Genomic DNA, 17,343 nt, shown 5'->3' on the forward strand with positions numbered 1-17,343 from the left:
TCTGGCATAACATGATGCAACTTTAACTTGAGCCTGACAAGACGTATCAAGAACAATAGTCAGCAGAAATGGCACCCAACAACCAGCTCTAGCCAATCAGACTCTGATACCACAACCAGTTACCCTTCATGGAATTTTTCGCTTAAAAACCCTGCCTTAAGAACAATCCAGAGTCTTAACCTCCCGTGGTTGGCTCCCCAACCTCCCTTGGTTGGCTCCACATTTCCCTCTTATTCCATACTAATAAACCCTGCTCCCTAGCTCACTGTGTTCATCTGGTTTCTCAAGCGACTCCAACCTAACACCCTTCTCTTGGTGGAACACAACTTAGCTTGCTACCTGAATCTGCGCCTCCCGAACTGCAGCTCCTTTTGCTCAAATAAATGTTTTTTTATTCTTTATTACAGTCTACAATTAATTTTGGGGTATAGCTTGTTACTTCAGGTAATTATCTAACAAGAGGGTCCCAACCTGCAGCAGTGTAAGAACCTCTGCCCACGTCTTCCAAAGGTTGCCTGGCCCCCTAAATCAGTAGTTTTCTGGTATAGCCCCAAATGCATCCAACCACAGACAACAACACCCTACATGACTTTTGCAGTCGGGAAGCCTGAAAAATGACTGAAAGGGTTCTGAGGATCTGGTTTAGGAGAATACCTTCACTTTCTTTGAAGAAGCAACAGCATTCAAGGTCAGAGAGGGCTTTGGTTTGCAAAAATTATGTCTAGATTAGGACTTCTCAACCATGGCACAATTGACATTTGGGCCAAATAGTTCTTTGTTGTGGGGGGGCTGTCCTATTCATTGTAGGATATTTAATAGCACCTGGGACCTCCCCACTGAATGCCATTCCCCAAGTGATGACACACAAAAATGTCTCTAGATGCTGCCAAATGTCCCTGGAAGGCAAAGCTGCCCCCAGTTGAGAGCCCTTCTGGTAGAAGTGAGCCTACTCAATTCCAGCCCTAGATTTATTACTGCAGTAAACTGACAAGGAATTTATTTTGCCACACCCTGCATCTACCTTCAAACACTGTCTTCTAATCCTCAGGGCGTTTTTTTGTTTGTTTGTTTGTTTGTTTGTTTGTTTAGTTCAGAGTTTTGAAGGCAGTTGTGTTAAACCTTGGCTACACATTAGAATCCCCCAGGGAGTTTTTCACTTTATTTTATTTATTTATTTATTTTAGAAAGAGCAAGGAAAGCAGAGAAAGAAGAGAAATATCTATTTGCTGTTCTACTTATTAATATACTCATTGGTTGATTCTTGTGTGTGCCCCAACTGGGGATCGAACCAGAACCCATGGAGTATAGGGACCATACTAACCAACTGAGCAACCAGGCCAGGCTCCCCAGAAAGCTTTTTAAAAATAGAAATTCCTGTGGCAGACCTGGAGATTCAGATTAGTTGGCCTGAGGCAAAGGCCAGGCAGGAGCACTTTTTTTAAAAGTTAACTTGGGCATTCTGCCCAAGATGGAGGTGTAGGTAGACACACTACGCCTCCTCCCACAACCAAAATTAGGACAACATCAATTTAGAAACAAAAAACAACCAGAACTGACAGAAAACTGAACTCTATGGAAGTATGACAACCAAGGAGTTAAAGAAGACACACTCATCCAGACTGGTAGGAAGGGCAGACTCGGGTGCACAGGGCACTGGCTGGTGGACCCAGCGAGGCAGTGGATTGTGGAACAGGGCACAGCACACAAGGCGGCTGATGGACCAAGCAGTCCCACAATCACGTACAGATAAACCAGGCAAAACTGGGGAGTAAGATGGACCACTCAACCAGGGTCCCAGCGTGGGGAAATAAAGCCTCAAAAACACCAGTTGAAAACACCTATGGGGGTTGAGGTGCTGCGAGAGACTCCCAGCCTCACAGGAGAGTTCATTGGAGACACGCACAGGGTCCTAGAATGTACACAAACCCACCCACATGGAAATCAGCACCAGAAGGGCCCAATTTGCTTGTGGGAAGCTGAGGGAGTGACTGAAATCTGGTAGAGAGTGGAGCAAGGACCATTGTTCCCTCTCAGACCCCTCCCCCACATACAGTGTCACAATGCAGCAACGTGGGTTGCCCTGCCCTGGTGAACACCTAAGGCTTTGTCCCTCATACGTAACAGGCGAGAAGACAAACAAAAACAAAAAACAAAAAACGGCCCCAATGAAAGAATAGATCCAAGCTCCAGAAAAAAATACAACTAAGTGACGAAGAGATAGCCAACCTATCAGATGCACAGTTCAAAACACTGGTAATCAGGATGCTCACAAAATTGGTTGAGTATGGTCACAAATTAGATGAAAAAATGAAGGCTATGCTAAATCAAATAAAGGAAAATGTACAGGGAACTAATAGTGATGGGAAGGAAACTGGGAGTCAGATCAATGGAGTGGACCAGAAGGAAGAAAGAAATAGCCAACCAGAAAAGAATGAAGAAACAAGAATTCAAAAAATTGAGGAGAGGCTTAGGAACCTCCAGGACATCATTAAATGTTCCAACATCTGAATCATAGGGGTACCAGAAAGAGAAGAGGAAGAGCAACAAGTGGAAAAGTTATTTGAACAAATAATGAAGGAGAATTTCCCCAATCTGACAAAGGAAAAAGACTTCCAGGATGTCCAGAAAGCTCAGAGAATCCCAAAGAAGTTGGATCCAAGGAGGAACACACCAAGGCACCTCAGAATTACATTAGCCAAGATTAAAGATAAGGAGAGAATCCTAGAATCAGCAAGAGAAAAGGAGACAGTCACCTACAAAGGAGTTCCCATCAGACTGTCAGCTGATTGACTTCTCAAAAGAGACCTTACAGGCAAGAAGGGGCTGGAAAGAAGTATCCCAAGTCATGAAAGGCAAGGACCTACATTCAAGATTGCTCTATCCAGGAAAGCTTTCATTTAGAATGGAAGGGCAGATAAAGTGCTTCTCAGATAAGGTCAATTTAAAGGAGTTCATCATCACCAAGCTCTTATTATATGAAATGTTAAAGAGACCTATCTAAGGAAAAGGAGATAAAAATATGTACAGTAAAATGACAGCAAACTCACAATTATTAACAACCACACCTAAAACAAAAACAAAAACAAAAACAAACTTGGCAAACAACCAGAACAGAAACAGAACCACAGAAATGAAGATCACATGGAGGGTTAGCAACAGGGGAGTGGGAGGAGGGGAGAGGGGGAAAAGGTACAGAGAAGTAGCATAGATGGTAGGTAGGAAATAGACAGGGGTAGTGTAAGAATAGTATGAGGAATGTAGAGGCTAAAGAACTTACATGTATGACACATGGACATGAACTAAAGGGGGAATGTGTGTAGGAGATGGTGGAGGGGAGTAAAGGGGAAAAATGGGACAACTGTAATAGCATAATCAACAAAATATATTTTAAAAATGGCCAAAAGACTTGAACAGAGACTTCTCCAAGGAGGGCATACAGAGGGCCCAGAGACATATGAAAAGATGCTCAGCATCACTAGCCATCAGAGAGACACAAATTAAAACCCCAATGAGATACAACTTCACACCGGTCAAAATGGCCATGGTAAACAAATCAACAAAACAAGTGTTGTGGAGGATGCAGAGAAAAGGGAACCCTAGTGCACTGTTGGGAATGCAGACTGGTGCAGCCACTGTGGAAAACAGTATGGAATTTCCTCAGAAAACTAAAAATGGAACTGCCTTTTGATCCAGTGATTCCACTGCTGGGATTCTATCCTAAGAGCCCTGAAACACCAAACCAAAAGAACCTATGCACCCCAATGTTCATAGCAGCACAATTTACAATAGTCAAGTGCTGGAAGCAACCTAAGTGCACATCAGTAAATGACTGGGTCAAAAAACTGTTACATTTAAATAATGTAATACTACACAGCAGGGAGAAAGAAGGACCTCCTACCCTTTGGAACAGCATGGATGGAACTGGACAGCATTATGCTTAGTGACATAAGCCAGGTGGTGAGGGACAAATACCATATAATCTCACCTTTATTTGGAACATAATCAACAAAAGAAAAAAGCAAACAAAATATAACCAGAGACATTGAAATTAAGAACAAGCTAACAATAGCCACAGGGAAGGGGGGTGGGAAACACCCTGCCTGGTTTCAGGAGCTGTAAACCCCCTATGGCTAAGGTTGAGTGAGTGACCTTTGGACCATAAGCCACTAAAGAGACAAAGCTTGTCTCCCTGGCAGGAGCACCACTTCTGCTCCTTTTTCCATAACTGGCCTCCAGTGCTTGGTCGGTTAGCCAATGATGGGTAAAATTCCTCAAGGGAGGATTGACCTAAGACAGGCACGATCACGTGGAGGCCCCAGGGAAGGACTTGGGGGGTTATAAGAAAGGGGGTGATGGACCCTCACCCTTCAGCTTTGATGAAGCCTGAGTCCTCAGTCTGTCTGCAAGACGTCTCCTAAATTTCTTGGCTATCTTGCCTCCTCTGCCTGACTTAAGCCTGAAACAATGACAGAGGGCAGTGCAGCCCTGTGCTGGAAAGGGCCGGCTCCCCAAGTGATCAGATCTGAGAAAGGATATGTAAAATCCTGAGAAGCCTGCTTTGCTAAGAATGCTCTTAGTTAAATGATAAAGGTCCTAGCAGGAAATGAGTTTGCTTCCCAAAGTTTTGTAGCCTTTTAGCTGATAGACCCTGACTCAGAAGAAGCCCTAATAGTTCTTTGTATGCTATCTATCGTTTGATCCTCACTGCCTGACAATGATTAATGAGGTGTACCTGTATTCCTTTGCAAATTAAACCCAATAAAAACCTGTCTAGGCAAGGGTCAGCACGCTCTCCCCTTGAGAGAGTGGCCAGGCCATTCTGAGGCATGCCCTCCTTTAGGGAGTAGCCGTGCTGCCCCTTTTCCTCCACAGGACTCGGTAGTCCATGTGAATTTGTCTCATGCCTCTTCCATGACGCCTCAGGCACTGTGGGCTGGTGCATGCCTCAGAGGGAACTGTGGGGAGAAGGGTTTTCAGGAACTACTATGAAGGATACATGCACAAAACCAAGGGGAAGAGTGGAAGCAAGAGAGGGAGGTGAGTTTGACTGGGGTAGAGGAGAGCTGGGGGGGGGAATGCAAACAACTGTAACTGAACAACAATAAAATAATTTAAAATAAAAATGATATTAAATAGAAAAAAGTTAACTTGGCAATTTCAACATGCAGCAGAGGTGGAGAAGTACTGCTGCCAGACATTTCCTTTGCTTCTACCCTCTACCCCATCCTTTGAACCTGGCAGCGTTGAAGCACTGAGCCAGAGAGCCCAAATGGGGACTTATTGACATCTCCATTCTTGACAACAAAATATCCTGTGCACACTCTATTTCTTGGCCTGTGGATGAATTGCCAGAAAGAACAGAACTTAACCCCACAATCAAGCAGCTTCCCATGCCCTTATTGATCTAAACAGTCTAGTCCCATAGAACTTTATGTGAAAATAGAAATGTTCTCCATCGGTTCTGCCTAATACAGCAGCTGCTGGCCAAGTGGCTGTCAGAGCCCTTGAGTGTGGCTAGTGTGACTGAAGAACAGAATTTTGAATTTTATTTAACTTAATTTTAATTTAAGTAGCCACCTTGTGGCTACTGGCTACTGTATTGGATAATACGTGTTATGTCCCTACAGGGTCACAGAGACAAAGAGAAGTCCGACAGCCTACTAAATGCTACAGAACTGCAAAACTTACAACAGATATGTCTTAAAATATCTGAACTCAATAGTGTTTAAATTGTCGAATGGGATTCTAACATATGCTAATAAAGAATCAATTTAGGCGCAATTCTAAAATACATTTTTTATCGACCTGCCAAATTAGTTTCCCAGAATATTCTAAATACCTTGACAAGGAAGCTGATTTCTAAGCTGGGTAGTAGCCTACCAGGGGAAAACACTCATGCCTGCATTCCTTCCCTCTAAATTCATAGATAACCTTTGATTCAAACCTCTTGCCTCCTGAATTTGGGCCTGAAGCAACAACACACACTGCAAACCAAGGTTGCCTCTAAGAACAAGAATTTTTTTTCATATCATTAAGTTTTATAATTACTCACAATTGCACACACTGTATTCATGCATTCACTATAGGTGTGCAGATCCTCACAGAACTCAAAGCTCAGCAATTTTTAAAGCTTAAAAAATAGAAAGGCAATTCTAGTCTTATTGCCAAAAAAAAAAAATGGATGGTTTAGAGTTGAAGAAAGCCTTATAGGTCTTTCTGAGCACAAAAAATGCTTATCTCTTCTTGGCCCAAACTGCTGGGTTCATCTCTAAACAGAGTCAGTATGGGCATTTTGGTAATAATTTACCAATTTTTCATGTATTCAAAGTGGGAGTCAGTCTTTATAATATCTGGTGTTTACTAATGCTTACCACATGCTCCCTATGCCTTATTTTATTGAATCTTCCCACTGCTTGTTTTTTTTGTTTTTTTTTTTAATCATCACCCAAGGACACATTTCCATTGCTTTCAGGGAGAAAAAAAAAAAAAAAGAAACATCGAATGGCTGCCTCCCATACATTCCCAAACCAGAGATCAAACATGCAACCTAGGTATGTGACCTGACCAGGAATCGAACCTGCCACCTTTCAGTTATGGGATGATGTTCCAACCAATTGAGCCGCCCAGCCAGGGCACCACTGCCTTCTGAAGCAAGTGCTATTGCCAGAAGCTGAGGTTAGGCAACTGGCGCATGGCCACACTGCTAGCAAGTGGTGGAGGTGAGATTTGGACCCAACTATGATTTTCTGGTGGGAATCCTTTGGGTTATGAACAAAGACAAACATGTAATTATAATGTCAGGTACCACGCTGAGCCATTCTCCTTGTGATGTGACTGCAGCTCAGTGAGGTCTGTTTGGTGTTGCAGGATTCAGAAATCCTGAGCCTATCATTACTTCAGAAATGACTCCACTCCCCACCACTCTCTGTCCTGAGGCTTCCACCAGCAGGCAAAAAGAGACGTCTTTGGGAGCACTTTTGCACCTAGGAGGGACAAGGCAGACAAATGCAGTAGAACTTCCCAAATGCTATCATGTTGGTAAAAGGTAGTTGGGGATACCATTTATGGGATCCCAAGGAAGAAAGGAACAGATTTCAGTTGGGGACAGAGGAGAAACCAGGGGAGTATCTGTAGAGGGGGCAGATAGGTAAGATTATAGACATCGGGGATTCCAGAGAGGGCATTCCCAGAGGTGGGAATAGACTAAGCAAAGGTAGCAGGAAAAAGAATGTGTGTTCACTTGCCTGGGTTAGAGCAAAAGAAGCAGGGAACGTGGGAGGCAGGGACTCCAGGATCCTAGGCTTATGAGCTGGGGCAGAACAGGAAACCCAGCAAGTACCCATTAACTATCCCAAGACCTGTTGTACGTCCCACTCCTGGTACTTTTTTTTAAAATGTTTTATTGATTATGCTATTATAGTTGTCCCATTTCCCCCCTTCACTCCCCTCCACCCTGCACACTGTATCCCACCCACATCCTTCCCTTTAGTTCACATCCATGTGTCATACATGTAAGTTCTTTAGCCTCTACATTTCCCATACTATTCTTACACTCCCCCTGCCTATTTCCTACCTGCCACCTATGCTCCTTATTCTCTGTACCTTCTCCCTTCTCTTACCCTCCCACTCCCCTGTTGCTAACCCTCCATGTGATCTCCATTTCTGTGGTTCTGTTTCTGTTCTGGTTGTTTGCCGAGTTTGTTTTTGTTTTTGTTTTAGGTGTGGTTGTTAATAATTGTGAGTTTGCTGTCACTTTACTGTACATATTTTTATCTCCTTTTCCTTAGATAGGTTTCTTTAACATTTCATATAATAAGAGCTTGGTGATGATGAACTCCTTTAAATTGGCCTTATCTGAGAAGCACTTTATCTGCCCTTCCATTCTAAATGAAAGCTTTCCTGGATAGAGCAATCTTGAATGTAGGTCCTTGCCTTTCATGACTTGGAATCCTTCTTTCCAGCCCCTTCTTGCCTGTAAGGTCTCTTTTGAGAAGTCAATCAGCTGACAGTCTGATGGGAACTCCTTTGTAGGTGACTGTCTCCTTTTCTCTTGCTGATTCTAGGATTCTCTCCTTATCTTTAATCTTGGCTAATGTAATTCTGAGGTGCCTTGGTGTGTTCCTCCTTGGATCCAACTTCTTTGGGATTCTCTGAGCTTTCTGGACATCCTGGAAGTCTTTTTCCTTTGCCAGATTGGGGAAATTCTCCTTCATTATTTGTTCAAATAACTTTTCCACTTGTTGCTCTTCCTCTTCTCTTTCTGGTACCCCTATGATTCAGATGTTGGAACATTTAATGATGTCCTGGAGGTTCCTAAGCCTCTCCTCAATTTTTTGAATTCTTCTTTCTTCATTCTTTTCTGGTTGGCTATTTCTTTCTTCCTTCTGGTCCACTCCATTGATCTGACTCCCAGTTTCCTTCCCATCACTATTAGTTCCCTGTACATTTTCCTTTATTTGATTTAGCATAGCTTTCATTTTTTCATCTAATTTGTGACCATACTCAACCAATTTTGTGAGCATCCTGATTACCAGTGTTTTGAACTGTGCATCTGATAGGTTGGCTATCTCTTCGTCACTTAGTTGTATTTTTTCTGGAGTTTTGATCTGTTCTTTCATTGGGGCCGTTTTTTGTTTTTGTTTTTGTCTTCTCACGCCTGTTACATATGAGAAGCAAAGCCTTAGGTGTTCACCAGGGCAGGGCAACCCACATTGCTGCATTGTGACACTGTATGTGGGGGAGGGGTCTGAGAGGGAACAATGGTCCTTGCTCCACTCTCTACCAGATTTCAGTCACTCCCTCAGCTTCCCACAAGCAAATTGGGCCCTTCTGGGTGCTGATTTCCATGTGGGTGGGTTTGTGTACATTCTAGGACCCTGTGGGTGTCTCCAATGAACTCTCCTGTGAGGCTGGGAGTCTCTCGCAGCACCTCAACCCCTATAAATGTTTTCAACTGGTGTTTTGAGGCTTTATTTCCCCACGCTGGGACCCTGGATTGAGTGGTCTGTCTTGCACGGTTTTGCACGGTTTATCTGTACACAAATGTGGAACTGCCTGGTCTGCCAGCCACCTTGTGCGCCATACCCCTCCACAATCCACTGCCTTGTGCACCCGGAGTCCACCAGCCCCCACTTTACTATGACGCCTCTCTGCCCTGACACTGAACTCCACCCCTCCTACTGGTCTGCATGAATGTGTCTACTTTAACTCCTTGGTTGTCAGACTTCCATACAATTCAATTTTCTGTCAGTACTGGTTGGTTTTTGTTTCTAAATTGTCCTTATTTTTGGTTGTGCAAGGAGGTACAGTGTGTCTACCTATGCCTCCATCTCTGCTGGAAGTCCCACTCCTGGTACTTTCTACCTGTGTGGCCTCGAGAAAGTCCCTTGTCCACTCTGGGTATCAGTCTCCTTGAGTAAGGCACCAAGTACCCCTTGCTCATCTGAGAACCTAATTTAGAAAAATAAAGTGGTGCTGGGAACACCAGTTATTAATTTCTCTTTTTTCTAACTTCTCATACTATAAAATAATGTTCATAAAAATTTATTAATTACAATTGGATAAAAATAAGTCTAGTGATTCCAAATGGAGGTGTTGAGTCCTGAGAAAGGACCATCTCCGGAAGTCTCACATTCCTTCTCTGAGAAACAAGCACAGCACTGGTACCTACCTCATGGGGCTGACAGAAGGAGTAAGGCAGGTTATCCATTAAGGGTGCTTAGAACACAGCCTAGAACCATACTTGCTTATTCTGACAGCTATTATTAACAATGCATTATTTTTAAACTCCCAGCCAGGTGGAGTCAGTCCTGACGGACTTATGAGCAGAGGAGAGGTGAGGCAAATGCTGGCCTCAGGTCCTAGACGCCACCTCTTCCTAATCATCCAGCCTCTGGAGCACAAAAATCGCTCATGGTACATATATGTGGATGCACACTTTCTAGCCTCCTGGCATCTTCTTCCTCCCTTTCTACCTAACTCTGTCAACCTGGCCTCCTCCACTCTTCTGTGGGTTCAGGGGTGCAAATGCTCCAAGCGCTCCACCTGCAGCCCTATTACACAATCCGCATTTCCAAGACTGGCAGGAAGCCCATGTAAACGTAGGCATAGGTGAGGGTTGCTGGGGTTGCAGAGTGAGCATCCAGCTGTCAGGATGGTATGACCCGCAACCCCACTCGAGGACTTCGGGGAGGAGGGGGCACAAGGGCGAGGGAACTGAGGCCGGTTGAGAAAGGAAAAGCTGAAAAGCTGCTGGGGGGGGGGGGGGGCGGGGGGGGGGGGGGGGGGTGGGCGGTAGGTCTTGGCTGGGAGAGAGGTCTTAATGGTTGCCGAGGTCTGGGACTGGACGGGAGGTGAGTTCATCTGGGAAGGCGAGCTGCAGCTCTTCTTCGGGAAGTGGGAAGAGCTGGGGTGGGGTGCGCAGGAGCCTCCAAACCATCCAGGCAGTGGGAGGGGCCCACAGAAGGGGTGCCGGCTCGACGGGTGGGCAGGCGAAGTAAAAAGAGGGTGCAGGTCCGCAACTGGTCCTCACCCTTGTCCCAGGGCTTTGCGGGAGACAGGGAGCCTGGACCCGGGAAGTGGGGGGACCGGGATTCGGGAATGTCAGACCTACCCGGTACCGGAAGGGAGCGCGCAGGGGCTGATGCCGGAGTAAGGGAACAGAGCAGAAAGGGAGGTGCTGGTCCCTCACCCCGAGTGCCGCCTGAGAGGAGGCCAGGAAGCCGGGAATCGGGAAGTGCAGGGTAGGTCACTGGATCATTAGGGGCGCTCCCGGACATCCCCATGTCCCAGGTGCGCACCCTCGCCCCACTCCATCTGCGCTCACCGAATGGGACTTCAGTAGCCTGGCTCCTGCCTCACGATCCCACGCCGGCCCTCTGCACAGACTGTGGCTCGGGTCGGCTGCGGTGCTGGCCCCGCGCGGCTGTTAGCTCGGGGCCCAGGGTTCTGATGAACTTAAAGGCGCGGCGCGTGATCCTGCGTCCGCCGACGGAGACGCCGGCTCCGCCCGCGCCCGCCCCCAACGCCGCTCCCCGTCTTCCGCACTTTCTCTTGGGGTTCCGGGGCGAGAGCCTCCGGCTCTTCCACGCCTCTGGCTCAGAGCGTTAAACTCGAGGGGCGAAGTATCCCGTACGACCCAAACCCAGCAACCTGTGTCCAAGAGCCAAGGCCCGAGCACCGGCCCTTACTGCGCTCCCTGCGCGACCCCAGTTGCAGAGGGCAGAACCCAGTCACCGGACCCTGCTTGTAAAGAGCTCACGTGGGGCGTCCCAGTTCCATGATGCGACGCTAGAATTTATGGGGGCATTGTTCCATTTACTGAGCACCTACTGTGTGATTAGTCCTGCTGGGCACTATCTGCCGCAGTGATTCTGCTCCATAAGGTCTTGGAGAGAAAGGGCGAGGGACAGGTAGGTCCACAGGCGAGCAAACCTATGCTACCTTATATATCTCATTTAATCCAAGAAACGGATGGGCATTGTAATTGACTTCTTTCTCAGAAGGCGAGGGGGCCTTGGTCAGTGCTTCAGCCTATAAGGGACAGAACTGGGAATTCCGAGCGGGGGTAGTAGTGACTCCAAAGCTCTGGGGGCAAAATGGCTATCTTGAAAGGCCTTTCAGCCACCACTAGTTAAATCCCCACTAAGGTAATTTCTTCCTTTTAAGGCCAATTAAACCCCGCTAGGCAAAAAAAATTAGGGAGGGGAGCATAAAATGTAACACCCATTACATTCAGTGGTGTTTTCTGACTACTTCATTTGCCTCAGAGCAAGGTTTGCGAGCATCTGGCCTCGGTTCACCCTTTTGTTACGGGAAATTGAAGCAACCAGACACTGAGGGATTCTGGAGTATGAGGTTTATTAACGTGTACGGCCCAGAGGAGTCAGCCTCCAAATTCTGAGCCCCCCCCCCAACAAAGGATTCTTGGGGTTTATATAGCCTACGGGGTCTCCCTGTCTATGTAGCAAAGCGGGATACAGAAGCGGAATGCAGTAATTAGTTCTATCTATGGGGCAGAAGCAGAATACAAAGGCTAAATGTGAAAATTAGTTCTATCAGTGCGGGTGCTAGCCCCAGTCCTTGTGACTATCCTGCTGTTTGCTTTTCCCAGATGGCCTTATCGTTCTCCCAGGGCACCTGGGGTTTGGGGTGAACAAAGGTCTTCCAAAGCTTCCCACATCAGTTTCAGCCTCATCTCCTAGTATTCCAAGGGCATCCAGGCTGAACTAGACCATTTGGGCTTTTGCCTGAGCTGCTCCTTCTGCCAAGAATTCTCTTCCTTTCCTGCTTGGCCTGGCTACTCCTTCCTCTTTTCTATGCTTAAGTATCACTTCCTCCAGAAAGCTTTTCTTAAATCCCATGTAGGCCCATACTGCAGTGGGGACTTCTTCCATCAAAGTGTTTATGCATTCATTTAACACATATTTACTGAGCACTTACTGTGTTCTGAGCACTGTGTGTGACAGGGGTCTTCCTGCTGTTCTGAGAACTGAGTCCATGGCTGTTGTCTACCTCTCATTCCAGACCTCGATGGGACGAGTGCCAGCAAGACTCTTGGCCATTTATATCCACCACAAAGGCAGCTTCCCAGCCTGTACCCACAAGTCCTCCAGGATGGCAGAGCCTGGTCTCTTGGACAGGTTCTAGGTTTTAAGAATTGGGCATGGACAAGCCCCAATGATATGGCAGAGGGGCATCTCTGAGACCACTGATGACCACCCTCTAAAATATGCCTTTGTCAGCGCTGCTAGAATCCAGCCAGAGTTTGGGATAACCTCTCTGGCTTGGGCTGGAGCATCTTCTTCTAAGATGTTGGCCACCTCATCACTCACTTCAAGAGCTGCATTTGACACACTTCATGGAATTGTTCTCAGAGTTTCAGTGAATTTAAATGTACTCATTAAAAGGCATGTTGCTCAGCCCTGGCTGGTGTGGCTTCGTTGGTTGGAGCATCATCCTATAACCAAAAGGTTGCAGGTTTGATTCCTAATCAGGGCACATACCTAGGTTATGGGTTTGGTCCCCAGTCCTAGCATATGTAGGAGGCAACCGTTAACATGCTTCTCTCTTGCATCCATGTTTCTCTCTCTCTCCCTCTTTCCCTTCCTCTCTCTCCAAAAGCAATGAAAAAAAATGTCCTTGGCTGAGGATAGAAAAAATATTTAAAGGCATGTTGCTCAATTTCACCACCTCCAGGCCTTATCTCCCCTCACTGCCAAACTTGAACCTTTCCAAGCCAGCCGTCTTCCAAAACCCCCACAGCAGGCCCAGAGAAGCAACAGGAACAGGACTGACCAGCCTTGTAATCCCCACAGGCCATTCAGTTCCAAAACCCCCACAGCAGGCCCAGAGAAGCAACAGGAACAGGACTGACCAGCCTTGTAATCCCCACGGGCCATTCAATTAAAAATGTAGGCCCTGGCTGGTGTAGCTCAGTGGATTGAGCGCAGGCCTGCGAACCAAAGGATTGCGGTTTGATTCCCAGTCAGGGCACATGCCTGGGTTGCAGGCCAGTTCCCAGCAGGGGACCCAGGAGAGGCAACCATACACTGATATTTCTCTCCCTCTCTCCTTCCTTTTCCTTCTAAAGATAAATAAATAAAATGTAAAAAAAAACAAACAAACAATGCAGGCTCAGAGCAGTCAGGGGACCAGTGCTAAGTGGGTGAAGAAATAAGTAAATGAAATGCATGAATGACTTCCCAGGAGGTCTACCCAGAAGCCATCAATAAACTTTACCTGGTGTATTAGAAACTTGAAAACCATTGTTATTTTTTATTAAATTTATACAGGTCTCAAGTGTACATACAAATCCACGAAATATCATCTGCACACTGCATGGTGCACCCTTTGCCCTGAGCAAAGTCTCTTTCCATCCCCACTTCATCCCCCCCCACTTCTGCCCATTTCTACCTGCCCCCAAGCCCCCTTTTCCTCTGCCTATCTCCGCACTGTTGTCTGTGGCTATGTGTGATATATATGGTGGTGTTGTTTTTTTGCTTAATCCCTTCATCTTTTATTCAGTCCCCCGACCCCCCTCCTGAAACTTAAAACCAATTTTTAAATAAAATTTTTTCCTCTCCAAGACCCTAAAAATGTGCGATTCTTTGTATTTTTTTAAAAACTAAAAGCCTGTTTCCTCAGGGTCCTCCTAGGTAGGTACTGGAGTTCCAAAATCTAGAGCGCTTCCCCCTAGTGTTATATTTAGGTGCACTGAGTTGAGCCCCGGTGGGAGTCCCATTCTCTGTGACTTCTCCACCTGGTGCCTGACAGGAGAGAAGCCTTAATTAGTCCCCATTTCACAGTGAAGCCGAGGAGGGAAGAGGAGATGAAGGGACTCATCTACAGTCTCTCCCCGAATTAGCAATGCCCTGAGCTATGTCACTAAAGAATCAGGGGTGGGTGAGAAGCCAGGGGGCAGTCCCAGGGGCCACCCACATTCCTAATGGCACCTTCAGTCATCCAAATAGACTCCTTATTATCTGACAGGTCCCACCCCAGCATTAGAAAGGTGTTCTGGAACCTCTCCTTTGCCAGTAGGTGCAGCAGAGCACCCCAGCCTTTGCCCTGCCATGCCTGTGAACACCTCCAGGACAGCAGCATACCAATTAGAGCTGAGTGGTGCCAATGGCCACTACTGTTTAAGGTACGCTTATTACCTTGTGGACACTATACATCTTCTCAGTTCTCATAACCCACCTCCCACCCCGTGAGACATGCTAACCCACTTTACAGGTGGGAGGACTGAGGCACAGAAAAGTTAACTGACTCAGTTAACTGACTTAACTAAGATCCCATAGCCAGTACATGGTGGGGCCAGCAGTCTAAGGAGTTTATTCATTCACTTGACATTTTTGAGAACTCACTACATGCCAGGTACTCTTTGGGTGAATAAAGACACATTTATTACCTTCAAAATCTTAGCCTATTAGTAAGAAAATATTAGAAACTATTCCATCAGAGATCATACACAAGTTATGACAGAATCATGAGTAACAACTACAACGGCATGTCAGCACATGGAAATGTGTGTAGGATAAAAATGAATAACACAAGTTATCACGTATATTCAGATGTCAGCTAACAGCATCCTGGAGCCTATGAGCCACTTGCATGATTCATTCTCCAAGCATTCACTGCAAGGCAACTGTGAGCCAGCCACTGAGCGCCCTGGCCAATGTACACTCCACACCACCTTCCTGCAGGCTTCCCTGATTACCTGTGAAAAAGTCATTGTTCCATCGTCCATACCATGTAGCATGTTATATGTGATGACTCATTCATTTGTTTGGGTGACTCTCAACCCCACTTAGTTGTGAATTCCTTTTGTACCTCCATATCCCTAGGGACCAGCGTGATGAGTGGCACAGAGCAAGCAAATAATTTTTAAAATATATTGTATTGATTATACTATTACAGTTGTCCCATTCCCCCCCTTCACTCCCCTCCACCCTGCACACTGTATTCCACCCACATCCTTCCCTTTAGTTCACATCCATGTGTCATACATGTAAGTTCTTTAGCTTCTACATTTCCCATACTATTCTTACACTCCCCCTGCCTATTTCCTACCTGCCACCTATGCTCCTTATTCTCTGTACCTTCTCCCTTCTCTTACCCTCCCACTCCCCTGTTGCTAACCCTCCATGTGATCTCCATTTCTGTGGTTCTGTTTCTGTTCTGGTTGTTTGCCGAGTTTGTTTTTGTTTTTGTTTTTGTTTTAAGTGTGGTTGTTAATAGTTGTGAGTTTGCTGTCATTTTACTGTACATATTTTTTATCTTCTTTTCCTTAGATAGGTCTCTTTAACATTTCATATAATAAGAGCTTGGTGATGATGAACTCCTTTAAATTGACCTTATCTGAGAAGCACTTTATCTGCCCTTCCATTCTAAATGAAAGCTTCCCTGGATAGAGCAATCTTGAATGCAGGTCCTTGCCTTTCATGACTTGGAATCCTTCTTTCCAGCCCCTTCTTGCCTGTAAGGTCTCTTTTGAGAAATCAATCAGCTGACAGTCTGATGGGAACTCCTTTGTAGGTAACTGCCTCCTTTTCTCTTGCTGATTCTAGGATTCTCTCCTTATCTTTAATCTTGGCTAATGTAATTCTGAGGTGCCTTGGTGTGTTCCTCCTTGGGTCCAACTTCTTTGGGACTCTCTGAGCTTTCTGGACGTCCTGGAAGTCTATTTCCTTTGCCAGATTGGGGAAATTCTCCTTCATTATTTGTTCAAATAACTTTTCCACTTGTTGCTCTTCCTCTTCTCTTTCAGATGTTGGAGCATTTAGTGATGTCCTGGAGGTTCCTAAGCCTCTCCTCAATTTTTTGAATTCTTGTTTCTTCATTCTTTTCTGGTTGTCTGTTTTTTCCTTCTGGTCCACTCCATTGATTTGAGTCCCGGTTTCCTTCCCATCATTATTGGTTCCCTGTGCATTTTTCTTCATTTCACTTAGTGTAGACTTCATTTTTGCATCTAATTTGTGACCAAATTCAACCAATTCTGTGAGTATCCTGATCACCAGTGCTTTGAACTATGCATTTGATAGGTTGGCTGTCTCTTTGTCGTTTAGTTGTATTTGCTCTGGAGCTTTGATCTGTTCTTCCGTTTGGGCTTTTTGTGTGTGTGTGTCTTCTCATGCCTGTTATATGTGAGGGGTGGAGCCTTAGGTGTTCACCAGGGTGGGGCAACCCACATTGCTGCGCTGTGACACTGTTTGTGGGGGAGGGGTTCAAGAGGGAACAATGGCACTTGCTCCACTCTTTTTGGATTTCAATCCCTTCTGTCACTTCCCCCAAGCAAACTGGGCCTTTCTGGTGCTGATTCCCATGTAAGTGGGCTCGTGTACATTCTAGAACCCTGTGGGTCTTTCCAGTGAACTCTCTGTGAGGCTGGGAGTCTCTCGCAGCACCTCAACCCCTATAGGTGTTTTCATTTGATGTTTTGAGGCTTTATTTCCCCACGCTGGGACCCTGGTTTGAGCGGTCTGTCTTGCTCCCCAGTTTTGCCTGGTTTTACCTGCGCACAATTGTGGGAACACCTGGTCAGCCAGCCACCTTGCGTGCCTTCCCCCGCTTCACAATCACCATCTCTCTGAGTCTGCCTGTTGCCATCTTGCACCCGGGGTTTGTCAGCTACTTACTGCCTTGTGCATCCAGTGCCACTGCTTTTTTTTGTCACGACCCCTCTCTGCTTCTCCTACAGGTCTGGTTGAATGTGTCTATTGTAACTCCTTGGTCATTGGATTTCCATACAGTTCAATTTTCTGTCAGTTCTGTTTGTTATTTTTTTTTCTAAATTGTTGTTTTTCTTGTTTTGGTTGTCCTTATTTTGGTAAAAAGTGTATC

The 17,343-nt window shown here is 45.9% G+C and overlaps 1 protein-coding gene across 3 annotated transcripts in view; it reads right to left on the bottom strand.

Moving 5' to 3' along the window:
• Nucleotides 1-11,013, bottom strand: part of ABHD6 (abhydrolase domain containing 6, acylglycerol lipase) — a 45,012-nt gene extending 33,999 nt beyond the window's left edge. Inside the window, exon 1 of one of the 3 annotated variants that reach the window (XM_037137366.2) lies at nucleotides 10,826-11,007. The gene's annotated coding sequence lies outside the window, so the exon portion shown is untranslated. Of the gene's footprint in view, nucleotides 1-10,825 lie in introns of all 3 variants that reach the window. The other 2 variants (XM_037137365.2, XM_037137367.2) reach the window with 2 other exon arrangements.
• Between the last annotated feature and the right edge of the window lie 6,330 nt (nucleotides 11,014-17,343).

The sequence above is a fragment of the Artibeus jamaicensis genome, unplaced genomic scaffold, assembly GCF_021234435.1.
Source record: "Artibeus jamaicensis isolate MK-2021 breed Jamaican fruit bat unplaced genomic scaffold, CSHL_Jam_final contig_519, whole genome shotgun sequence".
NCBI lineage: Eukaryota > Metazoa > Chordata > Mammalia > Chiroptera > Phyllostomidae > Artibeus > Artibeus jamaicensis.